The sequence below is a fragment of the Giraffa tippelskirchi genome, chromosome 8 (genome assembly GCF_054371585.1).
Source record: "Giraffa tippelskirchi isolate mGirTip1 chromosome 8, T2T-mGirTip1v1.2.pri, whole genome shotgun sequence".
Classification (NCBI taxonomy): Eukaryota; Metazoa; Chordata; class Mammalia; order Artiodactyla; family Giraffidae; genus Giraffa; species Giraffa tippelskirchi.
The window spans coordinates 142,677,317-142,683,390 of NC_137282.1; positions in this window are offsets into that span (position 1 = coordinate 142,677,317).

Here is a 6,074-nt window from a genome sequence, read left to right on the forward strand (position 1 = left end):
GGTGTAGTTCTCCGTGGTCCCAGGGTCTGGAGTGATGTAGTTCTCCGTGGTCCCGGGGTCTGGAGTGATGTAGTTGTTCGTAGTCCCGGGGTCTGGTGTGGTGTAGTTCTCCGTGGTCCCAGGGTCGGAGTGATGTAGTTCTTCGTGGTCCCTGGGTCTGGTGTGGTGTAGTTCTCCGTGGTCCCAGGGTCTGGAGTGATGTAGTTCTCCGTGGTCCCGGGGTCTGGAGTGATGTAGTTTTTCATAGTCCCTGGGTCTAGTATGGTGTAGTTCTCCATGGTCCCGGGGTCTGGAGTGATGTAGTTTTTCATAGTCCCTGGGTCTAGTATGGTGTAGTTCTCCATGGTCCCAGGGTCTGGAGTGATGTAGTTCTTCGTAGTCCCTGGGTCTAGTATGGTGTAGTTTTCCGTGGTCCCGGGGTCTGGTGTGGTGTAGTTCTCCATGGTCCTGGGGTCTGGAGTGATGTAGTTCTTCGTGGTCCCTGGGTCTGGAGTGGTGTAGTTCTCCGTGGTCCCGGGGTCTGGAGTTATGTAGTTCTCCGTGGTCCCTGGGTCTGGAGTGGTATAGTTCTCCGTGGTCTTGGGGTCTGAAGTGATGTAGTTTTTCGTGGTCCCTGGGTCTGGAGTGGTGTAGTTCTCTGTGATCCTCGGGTCTGGAGTAATGTAGTTCTTCGTAGTCCCTGGGTCTGGAGTGGTGTAGTTCTCCATGATCCTCGGGTCTGGAGTGGTGTAGTTCTCCATGATCCCTAGGTCTGGAGTGGTGTAGTCCTCTGTGATCCCCAGGTCTGGAGTGGTGTAGTCCTCCATGATCCCCAGGTCCGGTGTGGTATTATCCTCTGTGATCCCCAGGTCTGGAATGGTGTAGTCCTCCATGGTCTCTGGATCTGGTGTAGTGTAGTCCTCTGTGGTCCCCAGGTCTGGAGCAGTGTAGTCCTCCATGGTCACTGGATCTGAAGCGATGTAGTCCCCTGTGATTCCCAGGTCTGGAGTGGTGTAGTCCTCCGTGATCCCCAGGTCTGGTGTGATGTAGTCCTCCATGGTCCCCAGGTCTGGAGTGGTGTAATCCTCTGTGATCCCCGGGTCTGGTGTGGTGTAGTCCTCTGTTGTGTCTGGATCTGGAGTGGTGTAGTCCTCCATGATCCCCAGATCTGGAGTGGTGTAATCCTCTGTGATCCCTGGGTCTGGAGTGATGTAGTCCTCTGTTGTGTCTGGATCTGGTGTGATGTAGTCCTCCATGGTCCCCAGGTCTGGAGTGGTGTAATCCTCTGTGATCCCCGGGTCTGGAGTGGTGTAGTCCTCTGTTGTGTCTGGATCTGGTGTGGTGTAGTCCTCCATGGTCCCCAGGTCTGGAGTGGTGTATTCCTCAGTGATCCCCAGGTATGGTGTGGTGTAATCCTCTGTGATCCCTGGTTCTGGAATGATGTAGTCCTCTGTCATGTCTGGGCCCTCAGTGACATGATTCTCAGTGGTCCCTGGGCCAAAAATGACAGGACTTTGGGACTTCTCTGGTGGTCCACTGGTTGAGAATCTGCCTGCCAATACAGGGGACATAGGTTTGATCACTGGTCCAGGAAGATCCCATGTGCTATGGGGCAACTAAGCCCGTGTGCCACAACTACTGAAACCCTGGCAGTCTAGGGCCCATGCTCTGCAACAAGAGAAGCCATCGAACCACAACTAGAGAGTAGCCCCCAATCTCCACAACTAAAGAAAGCACACACTCAGCAAAGACCCAGGGCAGCCAAAAATTAAATTTAAAAATGATAGAGTTTTGTCTTGTGTTTGAGTCTCCAGGGCTGGTCTCTGGGTCTTTAATGGAAACATTTTGGCTTGTTCCTACTCAAAAAAAAAATTCTTCTAATGTGAATCATTGATGGTCGATCATCATCTGCTTTGTTTAATAGTCTTTGTTTAATAGTCTTCACAGCTATCTCACCCTTACAAATAACACATCTCCCTATATAGTTGGACTAGATTTATTTGAGTTAAGGATCATCTGATATTTTAGATTTAATTCTGATAAAACATGTTCCAACAACATGCTTGACAATATGGCATATCTAGAGCTAAGTCATGTCCTTAGAGGATCTTCTCATCCAGCCTTTGATTCTGCCCTCTGTAGTTCTGGTCTCTTCCTAAACTTCACTTCCCCTATTGGTGTTTCAGCAATCTGGTTATTCTGACTCCAGGTTTGTATGTGTCTCCACTCATCCAGTTATGCCTGGGTCTCTGGTAAACAAGTGAGACAGGAACCATGATTTTTACTAGAGACAGAATTCAGGTCATGGTTTGGTATATGATTTAGAATGAGGCAGACCCTGGGTTACATCTGGGGCTGAAGTGGCAAGATTGAGGGCAGGTAATATTCAAGGTGGTTTGAGGTGGTGTGTGTGCTCAGTTGCTGAGTCATGTCTGACTCTGCGACCCTATGGACTGTAGCCTGCCAGGCTTCTCTGTTCATAGAATTTCCCAAACAAGAATACTGGAGTGGATTGCCATTTCTTCCTCCAGGGAATCTTCCCGACCCAGAGATCAAACCCAAGTCTCCTGTGTTTCCTGCATTGACAGGCAGATTCTTTACCACTGAGCCACCTGGGAACCCCCATTTTGAGGGTAGGAGGAATCATAAGGGGCTGTGGATATGGCCTGGTTGGTGTTGACAGCAGCATTGATCTGGGTACAAGTAGATGGAAGAGGTGAATCTTTCCACCTCCCACCACGCCCACCTGCAGGATATCAGAACTGGGAGATCATGCAGCCTACACGGCATACATTTTGGAGTGCTGGGTTCCTCTGCTCAAAACAATTCCTCCCTACCTCTTGCCAATCCCTCCGATTCCTCAAAAAGGGCTCAAGTGTTTCATTTCCCAAGGGGAGTTGAAATACAGAAACTTAACGTCTAAATAATAAAAAACAGAGCATTTCCTTAAAAGAGGATATGGGAAAGATAATGAACAGGCCCATTGGAACCTGCTCCCCTGACCGGGAACTGGGGGCAGGTAAAGGTCCGGAGCTCCCCAAGGTTCTCCCACCTCTTCCACACCCTCCCTCCAGGCAGGCCCTGCCTGAGTCCTAAGAGGTTCCTTCTCCAGGAATCCAGACCCCCAGCTCTCCAGATCCTGGGGAACCTTTGCACTCTTCTGTCCTAAACAGTTCACTCACCCAATTCCAAACACCTGAAGACAAGCAGCAGCAGGAGAAGGGAGGGAGCGGGCCTTTTCTTTTCTTCATCTCAAGAGAATCCACATGGGCTGGAACCCAGGATGCCTTCTCCTCCTTCCTTCTCTCTATGTTTTCTGTCTTTCCTTCTCTGTAAGTGCACAGCGGGTATGGGGTTTATATATGCTGCTACCAAGGAATCCAGGATGTCTGGGTCTTCCTTCCTCCTTTCGGGGAGCAACAGCCTGCTCTTTTACTGTCAATCAAAGGAAGAAGAATCTGACGAGGAGTGGCGGGGTGGAAGAGAGCTGTCCTAAGTGCAAGGAGATCTCGGTGCTGCCCAGAGCCCCGATTTGGGCAGTCACAAGGGATCAAGCTTGTCAGTGTGAGTGGCATCGCTTTCTGACGCAGAGCCCTAGACAGACACCATGAGTTGGTGCTCAGGGAGGGGCTTGGACTCCCTCTTCCACAGGTGGGAGTGGTAAGGTTGGGGTGACCATGGAAGGTTAATGGCAGGCCTGCTTGAGGGATAGGGCATGGTGAGAAGAGAGCAGGACATCCGAGGGCATTCATAGAGCACTCGGTCCTTACCAAAACGGAGGATCATTGATGAAGGGGGAGAAATACCCAATCTCTCTATCTTAGAACTGCCTTTGTCTCTCAATCATTCACGAAAGTCCTTTCCAATAGCTCGTCTCCCACCTGCAGATTCATCTCCTTGCTCCTATTGCATGCCCCCAGCCCACCAAGCTTTCCTCAGTGACTAGATGAAATTAGTTCACCTCCAAAAGTTCCAGTTGTCTTTTAATGAGAATGGCCATGTTCCTTCCTTTTCTGACTCCCACCCCACCTCGTTCAGTGTTGTCCAAAACGGAACTGTCCTCATTCAGAGGCAGGAAGTTTCCTGACGTTTGTGAGGCCTGTCTCTTTCCCAGTGTCCTCTTAGGTGGAAGAGGAACTGGGGAATTACAGGAGGGCTGGGACCACATTCCCCTGTCAGAGGGCAGCTGAGTTCCTGAAAGTCAATTTAACGAATGGTCGGTTTACCAAATTTAATTGATTATTCAACTACTGATTTTATTTGAATGGATTAAATATTTTCAAAGAGAATACTATTTAGATGAATTAAGAAAGTATTCCTGTATGTCTACTATAACTAATGAATATATTTTAAAGGACTATCATAAGGAGTTCAGTTCAGTTGCTCAGTCGTGTCCAACTCTTTGTGATCCCATGGACTGCAACACGCCAGGCTTCCCTGTCCATCACCAACTCCCAGAGTTTGTACCTCTTGACTTATTTTTTAAGTCAAGAGGTACAATTTGCATTTAGTAAGACCCACCTTTTTTCATGTATAGATCTGTGAGGCTTTGTGCTTTATTAAATTTTTTTAAATTTTGAGATAATTTTAGACTTACAGGAGAGTTTCAAAGATAGTAATGAGAAATTTGAAATTAAAAGACACTTGCTCCTTGGAAGAAAGGCTGTGGCAAATCTAGACAGTGTATTAAAAAGCAGAGACATCATTTGCCAGTTAGAGGTTCTAATAGTCAAAGATATGGTTTTCCCAGTAGTCATGTGTGGATGTGAGAGTTGGACCATAAAGAAGGCTGAGTGCCAAAGAATTGATGCTTTTTAACTGTGGTGCTGGCGAAGACTCTTGAGAGTTCTTTGGACTGCAAGGATATCAAACTGTCAATCCTAAAGGAAATCAGTCGTGAATATTCATCTTCCTGACGCTGAAGCTGAAGAAGCTCCAGTACTTTGGCCACTGATGCGAAGAGCCGACTCGCTGGAAAAGACCCTGATGCTGGGAAAGATTGAGGGCATGAGAAGGAGGGGGAGACAGAGGGTTAGATGGTTGAATGGCATCACCAGCTCAGTGGACATGAGTTTGAGCAAACTCCAGGAGTTGGTGAATGACAGGGAAGCCTAGGGTGTTGCAGTCCCTGGAATCAAAAAGAATCGGACACGACTTAGTGACTGAACAACAAATACAATGATAGAAACTAAGAAATTAACGTTGGTATAACACTACTCACTAAATTACAGAACTTATTCAGATTTCACGTGTTTTTCCATTGATGTCATTTTTCTGTTCCAGGATCCAATCCAGAATTCCACATGGCATTTATTTATAGGTCTCCTTAGTCTCTTCAAATCTGTGACAGTTCCTCTGTCTTTGTCTTTCATGATGTTGACACTTTTGAAGAGTATCATCATTTTATAGGATATCCTAAAACTTTTTTTATTTTTTATTAGATTATAGTTGATTTACAATGTTGCATTTGTTTCTGCTGTTCAGCAAGTTGTATCAGGTATACATATACATATACCACTCTTTTTTAGATCTTTTTCCATATAGGTCATGTCATTACAGAGTATTGAGAAGAGTTTCCTGTGCTATATAGTAGGTTGTTATTAGTTATCTATTTATATATATATATATATATATATATATATATATATATGTAGTAGTGTGTTTATGTCAGTCCCAGTCTCCCAATTTATCCCCTACTTTCCTCCCTAGGAACTGTCAATTTGTGTCTTCCTATTAAGAAGGCTCTGGCAAAGGTCCAGACTTTTAGAGAACCACGGCAAAAGCCAAGTTGATGAAACAAAGGTGAGTGATTCATTGACATGAGGAAGGGTCAGCGAATGTGTGTGATGAGCAAGTTGCACCAGAATCCTTAACGAGGCCTTGGCTTTCAGCATCATTGGGTGCTGACTCATGGACTTTTTGTCCCTGTTCTGAGACCTGGCTTTGCAGGAAGTGCCAAGAACTTGGCTCCTGGCCGCGGAGGCTGAGCCCACCCTTGCAGAAACTGGGAGCACACTCTCTCTGCCCAGGACGGCTGCTGGGGCTGCGAGCCCACAGGCGAGACGGGCTGACTCACACCTGTCTTTCCGGTGAAG